The sequence below is a fragment of the Ornithorhynchus anatinus genome, chromosome 1, assembly GCF_004115215.2.
Source record: "Ornithorhynchus anatinus isolate Pmale09 chromosome 1, mOrnAna1.pri.v4, whole genome shotgun sequence".
Classification (NCBI taxonomy): Eukaryota; Metazoa; Chordata; class Mammalia; order Monotremata; family Ornithorhynchidae; genus Ornithorhynchus; species Ornithorhynchus anatinus.
The window spans coordinates 35634434-35652565 of record NC_041728.1 but is presented as its reverse complement, the minus strand read 5'-3'; the positions used below and the strand labels follow the sequence as shown (position 1 = coordinate 35652565).

Below are 18132 nucleotides of genomic sequence, written 5' to 3'. Positions count from 1 at the left end.
GAGTGCTTGGATCTGCGTAGCAACAGTTTGGAAGGAAAGGAAATATTCTTTCCAAAAATGGGCATTTTCCCAACTTTAAGTGATCCTGGAATGGGGATTACGGGGGAGAGGAGAGGGATAATCAAAATCAATCAAGCGTATTTATTGAGCACCTGTTGGGTACTGTATTAAGTACTGTAAAGCACTGTATTAAGCCCTGGAGAGATATGCATGGCCTAGTGGACAGAGCCTGGGCCTGGAGGTCAGAAAGAAGGGCCCAGGTTTTAATCCCAGCTGCACCACATGTGTGTGATCATGGGTGAGTCACTTTGCTTCTCTGAGCCTCAGTTATCTCATCTTTAAAATGGGGATTTAAATGGCGAGCCCTATGTAGGACATAAACTGTGTCCAACCTTATTAGCATCTATCTATCCCAGTGTTTAATACAATGTCTGGCACACTGTAAGTGCTTAACAAATTTAAAAAAGAAAAGTGTTATCAATTCTGTTTTACTGACAGGTAAATTTAGCAGTCATACCTTAACTCAACCTTCAACCAGACTTGGAAATTCACAAATATTTGAAAAGCCTCAGAATGATGAATACAATCACAAGGGAGTCTAAATATGTACCACCTTTCCTAATGTGACAATCTCAACATTTCAGGAGGAAAATGCTATTATGGGTAATTTAGGTCATTATAATAATTGATTCTAACAATACTAGGATCGGCTATTCATTCTGTTTACAGCTTTATCAAAGCCACCATCACTCGACAAAGTGAGAGGCACTTTGATTGACCAGAGTTACTTGAAAGCACTGCATTTCCAGCCCAGTGGATGAAGCCTGGCTCTGGGAGTCAGAGGACCTGGGTTCATTCATTCATTCATTCATTCAATAGCATTGATTGAGCACTTACCATGTGCAGAGCACTGTACTAAGCGCTTGGAATGAACAAGTCGGCAACAGATAGAGACAGTCCCTGCCGTTTGATGGGCTTACAGTCTAATCGGGGAAGACGGACAGACAAGAACAATGGCAATAAATAGAGTCAAGGGGAAGAACATCTTGTAAAAACAACGGCAACTAAATAGAATCAAGGCAATATACATTTCATTAACAAAATAAATAGGGTAATGAAAATATATACAGTTGAGCAGACAAGTACAGTGCTGAGGGGATGGGAAGGGAGAGGGGGAGGAGCAGAGGGAAATGGGGGGAAAAGAGGGTTAAGCTGCGGAGAGGTGAAGGGGGGGGCGGAAGAGGGAGAAGAGGGAGAAGGGGAGCTCAGTCTGGGAAGGCCTCTTGGAGGAGGTGAGTTTTAAGTAGGGTTTTGAAGAGGGGAAGAGAATGAGTTTGGTGGAGGTGAGGAGGGAGGGCGTTCCGGGACCGCGGGAGGACGTGGCCCAGGGGTCGACGGCGGGATAGGCGAGACCGAGGGACGGTGAGGAGGTGGGCGGCGGAGGAGCGGAGCGTGCGGGGTGGGCGGTAGAAAGAGAGAAGGGAGGAGAGGTAGGAAGGGGCAAGGTGATGGAGAGCCTTGAAGCCTAGAGTGAGGAGTTTTTGTTTGGAGCGGAGGTTGATAGGCAACCACTGGAGGTGTTTAAGAAGGGGAGTGACATGCCCAGATCGTTTCTGCAGGAAGATGAGCCGGGCAGCGGAGTGAAGAATAGACCAGAGCGGGGCGAGAGAGGAGGAAGGGAGATCAGAGAGAAGGCTGACACAGTAGTCTAGCCGGGATATAACGAGAGCCCGTAGCAGTTAAGTAGCTGTTTGGGTGGAGAGGAAAGGGCGGATTTTGGTGATATTGTTCTAATCCCAGCTCCACCACTTGTCTGCTGTGTGATCTTGGGCAAGACACATCACTTCACTGGGCGTCAGTTCCCTTATCTGTAAAATGGTGATTAAGACTGGGAATTCCATGTGGGACATGGACTATGTCCAAGCAAAGTAGCTTGTATCTATCTCCTCCCCTGTTCTCTCTCCCTCCCTCCAGGCTCGCATCTTCTCCTGCCTTCAGGAAATCTCTACTTGGATGACCTCCCACCACCTCAAACTCAACATGTCCAAGACAGAGCTCCTTATCTTCCCTCCCAAAACCTGTCCTCTCTTGAACTTTCCTGTCACTGTAGACGGCACAACCATGCTTCCCATCTCACAAGCCTGTGACCTTGGTGTCATCCTCGACTCCGCTCTCTTATTCACCCACACATATCCAATCTGTCACCAAATCCTGCCGGTCTCACATTCACGACACGGCCAAGATCCGCCCTTTCCTCTCTATCCAAACTGCTACCACGTTAGTACAATCACTCATCCTAACCCGCCTAGATGACTGCATCAGCCTCCTTGCTGACCTCCCAAACTCTTGTCTCTCCCCACTTCAGTCCATACTTCACTCTGCTACCCGGATTATCTTTCTACAGAAATACTCAGGGTATGTCACCCTGCTCCTCAAAAATCTCCAGTGGTTGCCTATCAACCTCTGGAGCAAACAAAAACTTCTCACTATTGGCTTTAAAGCTCTCCATCCCTTTACCTCTTCTTACCTCTACCTCCCTTCCCTCCTTCTACAACCCAGCCCGCACACTCTGCTCCTCTGGTACTAACCTTCTCACTGTGCCTCAATCTCGTCTGTCTCGCCGCCGACCCTTAGCCCACGTCCTATCTCTGGTCAGGGGAACACTCCTTCCTCATATCCACCAAACGATCACTCTTCCCCCCCTTCAAAGCCCTACTGAAGGCCCACTTCCTCCAAGAGGCCTTCTCAGATTAAGCCCCCTTTTCTTCTGCTCCCCCTCCCTTCCACGTCACCTTGACTCGCTCTCTTTTCTCTTCCCATCTCTCCCCTGCCCCATGGCACCTATGTATATATCTGTAATTTTATTTATTTATAATGATGCCTATTTACTTGTGTTGATGTCTTCATGCCTGTTTACTTGTACTAATGTCTGTCTTCCCCTCTCTAGACTGTGGGCTTGTTGTGGGCAGGGAATGTCTCTATTGCTGTATTGTACTTTCCCAAGCACTTAGTACAGTGCTCTGCATACAGTAAGCACTCAATAAATATGATTGAATGAATGAATGAATAATATGTAATATTTGTAAAAGTTATTAACATATATATGTATATTTTAACTACATATATTACTGTGTATTACATACAAAAAGAGAACTAAAACTATGTAAAATATAGATGTAAATACATACACATATATGTATATTTGTATATATATATAAATGATAAGTGGTATTGAGCACTTACTAAGTGCCAAGCACTGTTCTAAGCACTGTGGTAGATTCAAGGTAATCAAGTCAGACATATTTCCTGTCCCACATGGGGCTCACAGTCTTCATTCCCATTTTACAGATGAGGAAACTGAGGCACTGCGAAGTGACTTGCCCAAGGTCACACAGAAGACATGTGGTGGAGCCAAGATTAGAATCCACATCCTCAGACTTCCAGGCTGTGCTGCTTCTACACATGTGAGGTGTTCAGTCAAAAACTGTCAGACTAACCATCTTACCACACTTCTCTCATTTCTCTGGTCTCAGAGAGTTTGCCAGTGACCTTTACCCTATCTGCAACTTCCTCCCCATTCAAATCTGCCACACCTAATTTCTCTCCCTCTTCAAAGTCCTCCTGAAATCCAGGCTCCTCCTCCAGGGGACATTTTAGAATTAATCTCCCCTCCTCCTATTTGTGACATCCTAGCAGTCCCCTGAGTGTAAGCATCACAAATTACCTACTGTGTTTTTTTCCTACTTTAATTTATTTTTCCAAATTCTTGCAATGCCAGGGGATGCATGAGTACAATTCATGACTGCCCCCACCCCATTTATTTGGAAGTAGAAATAATCGGATTTATGACGCTTCCAATGAAGGCAGCACACAAAGTAAGGACTCAGTAAATGCGACTGATCGATTGACTGAATGCCAAGACAGTATAACGGAAGCCCATTTCTGTGGTGGCCCCAGCGGCCAAGACAAACAAGATACACAAACAAGACACGATCAAAGCTGAGATTTCATTAGTGCCACAAATTGGAAATGGTCACAACAGAAAATACTGGTTTATGAGGTAATGTTTAAAGCCACCGAGGGCCCAAGGCTGTCAGAGCCGTGCCAAGCATTTGGTTAACGGATGCCATGTTCCAGCCAGGAGGCCTCCTGAAAAGCTTGCTTTGAAGTAAAAGGCTGGGAAGGAAGATTTAAGATAAAATACACCCTGATTGGGTTGATGACCAAACTAACTTAATCTAGCTTCATTTTACCCCAGGGTTGAGAAAATTCTACTGGCTGGGTCTCGGGAATAGCAGTTAAGAGCCCAACTCAGGAAGTTCGAAAAACTACATCTTTTTGTTTTTGTTGTATGATATTTGTTAAGCGCTTACTGGATGCCAGGAACTACACTAAGCATTAGGTAGATAGAAGCTACTCAGGTTGGACACAGTCCATGTCGGTGGGGCTCAAAATCTTAATCCTCCTTTTACAGATGAGGGAACTGAAGCCCAGAGAAGTGAAGTGACTTGACCAAGGTCACAGAGTAAACAAATTAGTGGAGCCAGGACTAGAACCCAGGTCCTCCTGACTCCCAGGTCTGTGCTCTAGCCACTAGGTGACATTGCTTCTCAAGTTTCTATATGCTTAAGCCTCAGGGTGACGCAGATTTGCAGTCAAAGTGGGTGTAAAATGTCTAAAGCACTTTCATTCATTCATTGGATTGCATTTACTGAGCACTTACTGTGTATGGAGGACTGTACTAAGAGCTTGGGAGAGTACAATACAACAATAAACAGACACATTCCCTGCCCACAACGAGTTTACAGTCTATTTACAAATAACTATATCCTAGATCTGGAAATAAGCACAGTGGGGCTGGGAGGGGGAAGAACAAAGGGAGTAAATCAGGGTGATGGAGAAGGGAATTCTTGGGGAGAGCAGCTGACTTATGAACCTGCTAACATTTTTAGAGAATAAGTCCCTTGTGGACAAGGAATGCGTCTACCAATTCTGTTATATATTGTACTCTGGTATATATTGTATATATATTGTACTCTTGTTATATCCTGGCTAGACTACCTTGTCAGCTTTCTCTCTGATCTCCCTTCCTCCTCTCTCGCCCCGCTCCAGTTTATTCTTCACTCTGCTGCCTGGCTCATCTTCCTGCAGAAACGATCTGGGCATGTCACTCCCCTTCTTAAACACCTCCAGTGGTTGCCTATCAACCTCCGCTCCAAACAAAAACTCCTCACTCTAGGCTTCAAGGCTCTCCATCACCTTGCCCCTTCCTACCTCTCCTCCCTTCTCTCTTTCTACTGCCCACCCCGCATGCTCCGCTCCTCTGCCGCCCACCTCCTCACCATCCCTCGGTCTCGCCTGTCCCGCCGTCGACCCCTGGGCCACGTCCTCCCACGGTCCCGAAATGCCCTCCCTCCTCACCTCCAACAATCTAATTCTCTTCCCCTCTTCAAATCCCTACTTAAAGCTCACCTCCTCCAAGAGGCCTTCCCAGACTGAGCTCCTCCCTTTTTCCCTCTGCTCCCTCTACCCCCCTTCACCTCTCCGCAGCTAAACCCTCTTCTCCCCCCTTCCCTCTCCTCCTCCCCCTCTCCCATCCTACCCCCTCAGCACTGTACTCGTCCGCTCGATTGTATATATCTTTACCACCCTATTTATTTTGTTTAATGAGATGTACATCATCCTGATTGTATTTAGTTGCCATTGTTTTTATGAGATGTTTGTCCCCTTGACTCTATTTATTGCCATTGTTCTTGTCTGTCTGTCTCCCCCGATTAGACAGTAAGCCCATTAAACGGCAGGGACTGTCTCTATCTGTTGCCGACTTGTTCATTCCAAGCGCTTAGTACAGTGCTCTGCACATAGTAAGCGCTCAATAAATACTATTGAATGAATACTCCCAAGCACTCAATACAGCACTCTGCATAGGGTAAGTGTTCAATACATATGATTGATCGATTGATACTTGTCATATCCCGGTTGGACCACTGCCTTTAGCATTCCCCCATCTAGTCCATACTTTTCTTTGCTGTTCACGGGGTTTTTCCAAAACAACATTTTACATAGGTCTCTCCACTCCTCAAAAACCTCCAATTGTTGCCCTTTCCTCTCTGAAAAAGCAGAAATTCCTGATCATCGGCTTAAAACCTCCAGTCATCTCTCTCCCTCTTAAATTCATATTCATTCATACTCATTCATATTAATGTGTGTCTCTCCTTCTAAACTGTAAACTCACTGTGGGAAGGGAATGTGTTAGCTAATTCTGTTGTATTGTGGTCTACCAAGTGCTTATTATAGTACTTCGCACATAGTAAGTGCTCAAGAAATATAATTGATTGATTGATTTACCCACTTTCTTCCTCCATACACAGAAGCTCAAGGCAAATTCTGCCTCATTCTCATCAGTGGGCTTGAAAGGAAGACCCCAAGCCTGGGGGTCAGTTGACTTGGGTGGCTGACTTGTGTTCTCTCCCCAGCTCCACTCCTTGTCTGCTGTGCAACCTTGGGCAAGTCACGCCACTTCTCTGGGCCTCAGTTACCTCATCTGCAAAAGGGGGAGTCAATATCCTTTCTCCCTCTACTTAGGTTGTAAGTCCTGTGTGGGACTGATTATCTCATATCTACTATGTTCAGAACAGTTCTTCGCACATAGTAACCATTTAACAAATAGTATTATTATTTTCTCTCCCACTGCCACTCTCTCATTCACACCTGACCTGCTTAGAACTACCTTGCCTTTTACATTCATTCATTCAGTCAGTCAGTCAACTGTATTTATTGAGCGATTACTGTGCGCTGATGTACTAAGTGCTTGGGAGAGTACAACAATAATAGATACATTCCCTGCCCACAGCGAGCTTACATCTGGCAGAGCTTACCATCTTCTGGAAACCCCTTTCCTCCAGGAGGCCTTCCCTGATTAATCTCTCATCTCTCCACCCTACATGGCTGGCGATACTTTACATTATTACATTAATAATAATAGTAACTGTGGCATTTATTAAGCACTTACTATATGCCAGGTACTTTACTAAGTGCTGGGGGAGAGACAAGGTGATCAGGTTGTCCCTCGTGGGGCTCACAGTCTTAATCCACATTTTACAACTGAGGTAAATGAGGTCCAGAAATCACTCAGAAGACAAGTAGCGGAACTGGGATTAAAGCCCAGGTTCTTCTGACTCCCAGGCCTGGGCTCTGCAGCGGGAAGTTTGGTGAACTACAGGCTTTATTCCAAGTGTATCATGGTTTTTTCTTATGTTGTCTTATGCTGTCAAGTCATCTCCTACCCACAGCAACTCCATCTCTCCCAGAATGCCCCATTTTCCATCTACAATTGTTCTGGTAGTGTATATTCACAGAGTTTTCTTGGTCAAAATACAGAAGCGGTTTACCATTGCCTCCTTTGGTGCACAGTAAACTTGAGTCTCGCCCTTGACTCTCTCCCGTGCTGCTACTGCCCAGCACAGGTGAGTTTTGACTTGTAGCAGATTGCTTTCCACTGGCTAGCCACTGGCCAAGCTAGGAATGGAGTGGGTAGGCCTCTGCTTGACTCTCCCTCCCATAGCCAAGACTGGTAGAGTACTGGAAACTCTCCAGGTGCGACGCTGGGAGGAGACCATGGTTTTGTTCAGTGGGAAAATGATGGCTTTGATTAAAAAAAAAATAGATTCCAAGTACAAACTCTGAACATAGAATAGAAATAAAAAGTTAGCTATGGTGACACTTTCAGACATTTTTTGTATGGTAGTGAAACACTTATTATGTGCCAGGCCTTGTACTAAGCACTGAGGTAGATGAAAGGTTTGGATGCAGTCCATGACCCACAAGGGGTTCACAGTTTTAATCTCCATTTTCCAGATGAGGTAACTGAGGCCCACAGAAGTCAAGTGGCTTGCCAAAGGCCACATAGCAGGCAAGTGGTGGAGCCGGGATTAGAACCCATGAACTTCAGACTCCCAGGCCCGTGTTCTGTCCACTAGGCCACACTTCTTCTACAACTTGTCCTTACTTCAGATTTAGAACTAGGAAATACAGCAGGCATTAGAAGGTAGTAGAAATGTGTCATTTTTCCAAGCCATTATTGTCGTTATTAGAAAATTAAGTGATTCAATAAAAATTAACCGAAAACAAGCAGCACGGGGAAGCAACATGACATAGTGGATAGAACCTGGGCCTGGGAGTCAGAAGTTCATGGGCTCAAATCCCGGCTCCGCCACTTGTCTTCTCTGTGGCCTTGGGCAAGTCACTTAACTTCTCTGGGCCTCAGTTAACTCATCTGCAAAATGGGGAGTGAGACTGTGAGCCGCACATGGGACAGGGACGGCACAGAAACCAATTGACTTGTATCCACCACGACACTTAGTACATTGTCTGGCACATAATAAACCCCTAACAAATACCACAATCATTATTATTATTATTATTGTTGTTATTATTAACCAGCCTATAACCCGCAACTGGACAAATCAAACCATTTTCATGTAGGTTTTACAATGGAAAGCTCATTTTTGCATCCTTCACATGTTTGCTAACAGTTGTGTGGAAGGGTTGCATGGGTGAACTTCTAGACTAGTTTATTAGATGTAGAGTCAAAAGGTCAATCTGTGAATCAGAAAATGATGTTTTGAATATTGCATTGCTTTACTTCATGAACTTTTATTAAGTGGACAAGGACAAAGACAGCATCCAACCCGATTATCTTGTATCTACCCCAGTGCTTTGAACAGTGTCTGACCAATCCCTGGTTATTTGTAAGCCCTTTACAAATACTGTTATTATTTTTATTAATTATTAGTATTATCATTATTGCCATTATTAGGGATGCTATTTAAATACAAATCTTCTGATCAGCTGTACTCCCTGCTTTGGTATTTTCCAGTTGTGAATGACACTAGAGCTTTTCTTAGTGAAACAGAAATAAAACCAACATCTTTTATGCAATGTTCTGGGTCTCCAAAAATAAGCATTAAACATGCACTTTTTTATCTGTTAGCAAAGCACTGTTAGCATCAGTAATCACCCACACACTAGCAAAAATAATCTCTCTCAAAGGTTTGCATAATCATGTCAAATCCCTTCCCAGAAGCCTCCAAGGAAACCCAGCTGCCACGTCAATGAATCATTCAGTGGAATCGATTGAGCATTTACTGTGTGCAGTGCACTCTACTAAGCACTCTGGGGAGGACAACAGAGTTGGATAATATGATCCCTACCCTCTAAGGAGCTTACAATCTTGGGTTAAAAATTCTAACTTCAGTCTTTAAGGATCTGTTCCAAATCCCTGTCGCCTCAACTTCTCTCTTCTCTAACTGACATTCCGGCTTCTGTGGTCAGTTGTCAGGTTCCTTGCACAGGTTCTCAGTCCTAAAATCTCAGGATCAGGGGTCATTTCCTGTTTTCATTGAGGGACCCAATCATCTCCCTCCAGCCACAGCAACCTCCTTACCATTTCTTGCACGAGATTATCCTCTCTCTATGACACTTCCCAAGACTTTCCTTCCACTTAGAAAGCTCTAAGTCTACCTCAAGTCATCTTCTTAAAAAAACCCTACCTCCTGTAAGCAGTCCAACAGTGTGGCCTGGTGGATCAGAAGGATCTGGGTTCTAATCCTGGCTGCTGTGCGGCCTTGGGCAAGTCGCTTCACTTCTCTGGAGAGTGTGTAGAGTATGTAGAGTGCTCTGCACATAGTAAATGCTCAATAAATACGATTGAATGAATGAAATACCATTAAAAAAAAACAGAAAAAAACAAACACCTGGCTCCGGCCATGGCAATCACTTTAGTAACTCCCTAGGATTTAAATAAATCTCTAAGTATTTAGTTTTATATTTTTTATATTCCTTCTCTTTCTGTTTTTATGCATATCTGTGTTTGTCTCCTCTCCTCTTTTACACTGATGGATAAGGGCCAAGGAATAAGAGAAACAGGGTAGCCTAGTGGAAAGAGCATGGGCCTGGTAACTAGAGGACCTGGGTTACAATCTCAGCACCACCAATTGTCTGCTGTATGAATTTAAGTAAGTCATTTGGCTTCCCTGTGCCTGAATTTCTTCAACTGCAAAGTGTGGATTCAATGCCTCCTACTTAGACTGTGAGCCCTCGTGGGACAAGGAATTGTATCTGCCCTGATTAACTTATAATAATAATAATAATAATAATAATACTGGTATTTGTTAAGCACTTACTACGTGCAAAGCACTGTTCTAAGTGCTGGGGAGGACACAAGGTGATCAGGTTGTCCCACGTGGGGTTCACAGTCTTAATCCCCAATTTACAGATGAGGTAACTGAGGCACAGAGAAGCTAAGTGACTTGCCCAAAGTCACACAGTTGACAAGTGGCTGAGCCGGGATTTGAACCCATGACCATCATGACCCATAATGACCCATGGACTCATGTTCTACCTCAGTGTTTAAAACAGAGTTTGACACATACTAAGCACTTGACAAACACCATTAAAAAACAACTATTTCTTTAACATTGCTTTTAAAACACTCAATCAGCTCTTCCCTTCTTACCTCATCTCTTCACAGTAAACTAGCTGTAACAGTAACTCTTTTGTATTGTACTCTTCCAAATGCTTAACACAGTGCTCTGTACAAGTGCTCAGTAAATACCAGTGACTGATCAACTGATCAATGTTTTGTTCCTCTACTCACAGAGAGCAACCCAAATGCTTTGCACGTGACAGGGATTGCAGATTAATTTTTATTTGTTTAGTTAAGGTCTGTGTTGTGCTTGAAAAACTGACTGCTTTAGATACATACTAAAGAAATTTACTGTATGGTACTCAAATTGCATAAGGCAAGACTCAAATTTAGTTGTTCTTTCTCCTCTAACAATAAGAAATGCCTAATCTTTTCTTAGTTTCTGTATGACAGGGCCAACTATTAGGGAGGATCACTTCAATCACTTTTCTGGGACAATTGACAATTCTTTCCATTTGGAAGCAGCTCTTTGTTAATCTTTAATTCATATATCCTTTCAATCGTATTTATTGAGCATTTACTGTGTGCAAAGCACTGTACTAAGCACTTGGGAAAGTATAATATAACAACAAACAGACACATTCCTGACCACAAAGAGCTCACAGTCTGGGAGGGAGACACTAATATAAATACATAAATTGGTAAATGAATAAATGGATAATTACTTTATTAATTTAATCAATTACAGATATATTCATATGTACTATGGGCTTGGTGTGAGGATGAATGAAGGAGCCAGTATGAGTGGTGAAGAAAGGATTGGGAGAAGAGGAAAGGAGGGCTGAGTCTGGGAAGGCTTCTTGAAGGAGGAGACATGTCTTCAATAAAGCTTTGAAGTGAGGGAAAGCAATTATCTGTCTGATATGAGGAGGGAGGGAGTTCCCAGCTAGAGGGAGGAGGTGGGGGAGAGGCTGATGGGGAGACAGACCAGATCGAGGTACAGTTAGAAGGTTGGCATTAGAGGAATGAAGTGTGCAGACAAGGGTTGTATTAGGAGAGTGGCGAAGTGAGGTAGATGGTGGCAAGGTGATTAGTGCTTTAAAGCCAATGGTGAGGAGTTTTTGTTTGATACGGAGATGGATGGGCAACCACTGTAGTTTCCTGAGGAGGGGGGAAACATGGTCTGAACGTTTTTGAAGGAAAATGATTCGAGCAGCAGAACAGAGTATGGACTGGAGTGGGTAGAGACAGGAGCCAGGGAGGTCAGCAAGGAGGCTGATACAATAAATCAAGCGCTGGCATTAATGTGATAGCAGTCTGGACAGAGAGGAAGGGGCGGCTTTTGGCGATGTCATGAAGGTAGAACTGACAGGATTTACTGATGGCTTGAATATGTGGGTGGAATGAGAGAGAGGAGTCAAGGATACTGCCAAGGTTCTGGGCTTGTGAGATGGGAAGGACGGTGCTGCTGTCAACAGTGATGGGAAAGTGAGTGGGACGAGAGGGTTTGGGTGGGAAAATAAGAAGTTCTGTTTTCACCATATCAAGTTTGAGGTGATGGGATGACATCCAAGGAGAGATGTCTTGAAGGCAGGAGGAAGTCCTAGAGTGCAGAGAGTGAGAAAGATCAGGGCTGGAGATGGAGATTTAGGTGTCATCAGCACAGAGGTGACAGTTTAAGCCGTGTGAGTGAATGAGTTTTCCAAGGAAGTGGGTGTAGATGGAGAAAAGAAGGGGACCTAGAATTGACCCTTGATCTACTTGCTCTGGGGTAATTCAAAGAGACTCTTTAGGTATGGCCCCAATAAGGAAGAAGCGGCATGGCCTAGTGAAAAGAGCAGAGACCTTAACGTCAGAAGGACCGGGTTCTAATCCCGTCTCTGCCACTCGTCTGCTGTGTGACCTTGGTCAAGTTACTTCACTTCTCGGGACCTCAGTTTCATCATCTGGAAAATGGGGATGCAATCCCTATTCTCCCTTCCACTTGGACTGTGAACTCCATATAGGACAGGGGCCTTTTCCTACCTGATGAACTTGCATCTACCCCAGGGCTTAGGACAGTGTGGGGCACATAGTCAGTGCCGAACAAACACCACTCCAATTAAGAGAGGAAAATCTGGGTGAGGGGAGGATGAAAATGGGGAGGGAGGGTATGAAAGTGAGCCTGTTATTGATCAGAGATTGTCTCTATCTGTTGTCGAATTGTACATTCCAAGTGCTTAGTACAGTGCTCTGCACATAGTAAGCACTCAATAAAATACTATTGAATGAAAGGGAGCAGGGGTTAGGTAGCATGGACCAGGAAAACACTCAAAAGTACTAGATGTGACATCACATGTAATTCTGGGCACACAGTGGAATTCGATGATATATCCACCATTTTGCAGAAATCTGCAAGTATTCAAATGTAGTTGAATGTAGTCCCCACGGAGATACTTTTTTTCTTCCTTTTTTCTTTTTTGTGGTATTTCTTAATAGCTTACTATATACCAGGCTCTGTTCTAAACATTGGGGTAGATACAAGGTAATCATGTTGGACATAATCCAACATGGGGGCTCACAGTCTTAATTCCCTGTTTTATTCTTCTTTAATTGCCGTCGAGTCATTTCCTATTCATGGTGACTTCAGGGACGTTAATCCACACAGATTTCTTGGTAAAAATACAGAAGTTGTTTATCACTGCCTCTTCTGAGCAGTAAAAGTTGTCTCCGCTGTTGTCTTTGATCAGCATTTTGATCACTTTATCATCCACCTTTGACTCCTTCCCATGCCACTGCTGCTCAGCACTGGTAAATCAACTTTGACACTTTGGTTACCTTTCCATTCTGGGTAACCCTGATGAGAGAGTCTCTTTCAGTGGCATAGTTCTAAGCGTCACTGGCATACGCAAACTCTCCTACCATGGTAAGGGACTGATTCCTAGGCGAGAATCCCAATTTTACAGATGAGGTAACTGAGGCACAGAGAAATTGAGCGACTTGCCCAAGGTCCCACAGCAGACAAGTGGCAGAGCTGGGAAGAGTAATCTGCTCCCTTCCAAAGTAGCCGTATTTTTCCTTCTGCGGCCTCGGGATAAGGTTCTAGACCACAGAACATGCAGAGAAAGAGCCCAGCCTTGGAGTCAGAGGACTAATCCCAACTCTGCCTCCTGTCAGCTGTGGGACATTGGGCAGGTCACTTCACTGGTCACAGTTCCATCACCCATCAGATGGGAATTAAGAATCTGAGCCCAGGTGGGACAGGGACAAGGAAGATTAGTCCTCTCTCCTCTGGGGAGAAGCGTAGCCTAGTGAATAGAGTATGGTCCTGGGAATCAGAGGACCTAGATTCTAATCCTAGCTTCTCCTCTTGTCTGCTGTGTGACATTGGTCAAGTCACTTCACCTCTCTGTGCCTCAGTTCCCTTATCTGTAAAATAAGCAATTCAATATCTGTTCTCTCCCTTAGACTTTGATCCCCATGGAGGACCTGAATCTACCCCATCACATTAGAACAGTGCTCAACACAGGGTCAGTGCCCAATAAATACCACAGAGGGAGGCCAGGGGCTTAAAAGGAAAAAATGGGGAATCCTCACTGAATGTTCACTTGATTGTTCATTCAATCATGTTTACTGAGTGTTTACTGTGTGCAGAGCACTGTACTAAGGGGTTTGGAAAGCACAATACAACAATAAACAGTAACATTCCCTGCCAACAATAGGACAGACCTTTAGAAAAACCAGACTGTCCCTTTAAAACTCAACAGATGGTCACTCCAGGGGAAGTCATCAATGCGTGGAGTATTTCGTAAAAGAGGAAACCACTCCAATACATCCCTGTGTTTCTGCTTCCTCTAGACTATAAGCTTGCCATGGGCAGGGAACATGTCTACCAACTTTGTTGTATAATAATAATAATTGTGGTATTTGTTAAGCACTTACTATGTGCCAGGCACTATACTACGCACTGAGGTAGATACAAGCAAATCAGGTTGGACACAATCCCCAATCTCACGATCTTAATCCCCATTTGACAGATGAGGTACCTGAGGCCCAGATAAGTAGAGTGATTTGCCCAAGGTCACAGAGCAGACAAGTGGCAGAGCCTGGATTAGAACCCAGGTCTTTCTGACTCACAGGGCCACGCTCTATCCACTAAGCCACGTTGTTTCTCTCCAAGTGCTTAGTACAGTGCCCTACACATAGTAACAGATCAGTAAATACCATTGCTGGATTGACTCCCTCTGTAAGCACTGTATGAGTGTGGAATGTGTCTACTAATTTTGTTGTAGTGTACTCTCCCAAACGCTTAATACAGTGGCCTGCCACAGAAAACTCGATAAAAGCTATTCACTGAAACTTTATGTGGGAAAAACCATAACCATGTCAGGTAAGGGAAAACTGATGCGTAAAGCATTCAGATCAATGAGATGCTGCAGATTTAATACTAGCTAGAAAGTGCCACTTTCTTAATATTGGTCAACCAATGTGGATCCAACAGAAGCCCTACTTTGTCCAAAGAAACATTCCTCTATAAATTATCACAAATTTGATGAAATGGAAAACTAAATAATTTTTACCCTAAAATTCCTCCAAGAGCACTAAAATACCCTGGAATACTGCTCAGAGGAGAGTCACACGGAATCACTCACAACACTTAATAAAGTCTGAACATAAAAATGGGATTACAGAGTTCAACTCTTTCTTCAATTGCTAAAGGGAATAAAGGGCAAATTTTAGTGACGGCGCAATTGGAATGACTTATTGAAGAAAAATCTATTCCTACTGTAGTTTATTTTTGGGCCATTTCTCAGTGAATATTTGTGAAGCACGATAAATGCTTCCTGAGATAAGTTACATTTTTTGTGGGTTTAATTGAAAAAAGTGTGCACTTCACTAAAAAGTACTCATGGATGTAAAACTACTAGGTCAAGAACTTCGCTTTAACCCTGACAATATTACCCAGCATGCTCCTTAAGAAAAGACTCTTGGAAAAACATTCTCGTTATTAGCAGGGAAGGCGTCTGCTAATTTTGATGTATTGCACTCTCCCAAGCACTTAGAAAGGTGCTCTGCGTGTGCAAGAATTCAATAAATACCATTGATCGATTGAAGTCTCCCAGTAGAAGAGAAATCAACTCAATCAATGAACGGTATTTAATTACCCTTCCTGTGGGCCGAACACTGAACTAAGCACTTGCAAAAGTACCAAAGACTTGGCAGACGCATTACCTGCCCACAGAAAGATTATAGTATAGAAGGGAAGACAGATATCAAATAAATTGCAGATATGCACTAAGTGCTGAGTGGCTGAGAGGGGGGTGAATATCAAGTGAATTAAATTACGGTCAAGTGCTTAAAGGATACAGACCTAAGTGCGTACCCTGGATGACACCGTAGGTAGAGGAAATAAGGGAAATAAGGGGCTTAGTTGAGGAAGACATCTTGGAAGAAATGTGATTTTTATTAGGTTTTGACAGGGGCTGAGGGGAGAGCGGTGGTCTGTCATATGAAGGAGAAGGGGTTCCAGGAAGAGGGAGAATGTAGGCAAGGGGTTGGCGGTGAAATAGATGAGCTCGAGATGCAGCGAGGAAGTTGGCATAATAATAATAATGTTGGTATTTGTTAAGTGCTTACTATGTGCAGAGCACTGTTCTAAGCACTGGGGTAGACACAGGGTAATCAGGTTGTCCCACATGAGGCTCACACTCTTCATCCTCATTTTACAGATGAGGTAAATGAGGCACAGAGAAGTTGAGTGACTTGCCCACAGTCACACAGCTGACAAGTGGCAGAGCCAGGATTCGAACCCATGACCTCTGACTCCCAAGCCCAGGCTCTTTCCACTGAGCCACACTGCTTCTCTAAGGCAGGCCTTAGAAACATTAGAGGAGGAGAGTTCATGGGCTGGGTTGGCATTACAGGAGCGGAGTTTGCGGGCTGGGTTTCAGTAGGAGAGCAGTGAGATGAGGTAGGAGGGGAAAGGGGATTGAGCACTTAAAGCCTATGCTGAGGAGTTTCTGTTCGATGAGGAGGTGGCTGGACAACCACTGGAGGAATGGGGAGATAGTCAATGAACTTTTTTTAGAAGGAATGAACCCGGCAACAGAGTGAAATAAGGACCGAAGTGGGAAGACACAGGAAGTAGGGGAGGTCAGCAAGGAGGCTGAAGCCAGTACTTACAGGAGAAAAATCTGTGTTTGGAGCAGTGCGGTACCAGTTTGAGAGGAGAGGAAAGAGAAGATTTTAGAGATGTGTTGAAAGTAGAATCGATAGGATTTGGTGACAGATTGAATGCCTAGGTTGAATGAGACAAGTTGAGGATAATGTCAAGGTTATGGGCTGGTGAGATCAGGTCTGCCTGAAGTTGTAGGACAAAAGCAAGGGGAGAAAGTGTAAAAGAGGTAATAATTTGCAGGTAGTTTTTTATGGCATTTAGTAAATGCTTACAAGGTGCCAGGCACTGTACTAAGCACTGAGGTAGATACAAAATCATCAGGTTGGACACAGTCCATGTCCCACGTGGGCTCACAGTCTTCATCCCCATTTTACAGATGAGGTAACTGAGGCCCAGAGAAGTTAAGTGACTTGCTCAAGGTCAAACAGCAGACAAGTGGAGGATTAATTAGCACCTAGGTCCTTCTGACTCCAGGCCCAGGCTCTAGCTACGTTCACATTGAGTATTCTTTGCCAAGGATCATTATGGTGTAATCTGGAAATCACAAAACTGCTGTTTTAGGCCTGCCTTAGGAGACAAGTTAGGAAAACAAATGAGACTGAAAAATGTTTACCAGGCTTGTAACTGTAATTTAAACAGGAGAGGAGGGAGAATCCTAGACCCATCAGGATGGAGCTGCAATTCAAAGCTGTGTTTTGTTTGACTTGAGGGGGAGGTGCCTCAGTTTCTTCAATACTATATTCTGTCTCCAAAACCATCCGTCTGGACTGTAAGCTCATTGTGAGCAGGAAAGGTCTCTACCAACTCTGCTATATTGTTATATTCTACTCCTGCCAAGCACAGTAAGCACTCAATAAATACGGCCGAGTTGATCGACCAGTTCTATAAAAATAACAACTCAGATTCCAGCCCAACCCATCCCTTTAAACGTAATTGAGAGAAGGCTCTTGACATTTGTAGCTACAAGCAAACATTACTCATGATAAACTGTGGATCAGATTTCAATTTTATTAAGATCTTAATGTTGCACAAATGCACTGCTTCCAGGCCTGGGCTTAATATGCATGGCTGATAAAGTAGCTGTAGCCTAGTAGACAAGACACAGCCTTGGGACCAGAGGATCTCCCTCTCAAAAGTCACTAATGATCTCCTTCCTCTCCAAATCCAATGGCCTCTACTCTATCCTAATCCTCCTCAGCCTCTGTGCAGCCTTCGACACTGTCGACCACCTACTCTTCCTGGAACTTATCCAACCTCAGCTTCGCTGACACTGTCCTCTCCTAATTCTTCCACCTATCTCTCTGGCTCTTCATTTTCAGTCTCTTTCGTGGGCTTCTCCTCTGCCTCCACCCCCTCACTGTGGGGGTGCCCTCAAGGTTCATTCTGGTCCCCTTCTAGTCTCCAATCTATACCGACTTCACTGGAGAACTCCTTTGCTTCCATGGCTTTTATCTACCATCTGTATATGGATGAGTCCCAAATCTACATCATCCAACCCTGATTCTCTCCTTCTCTGCAGTCTCAAACTTCCTATTGCCTTCAAGACATC

At 44.1% G+C, this 18132-nt stretch overlaps 1 protein-coding gene and 1 non-coding gene across 4 annotated transcripts in view; both read right to left on the bottom strand.

Annotated features, from left to right (window-relative positions):
- RGS6 (regulator of G protein signaling 6) overlaps positions 1-18132 on the bottom strand; it is a 386017-nt gene that overhangs the window by 158333 nt on the left and 209552 nt on the right. The window lies entirely within an intron of this gene.
- LOC114816972 lies at positions 7477-7614 on the bottom strand. The gene has a single exon (XR_003764789.1). It is a non-coding gene; the product is annotated as a small nucleolar RNA SNORA7 (small nucleolar RNA).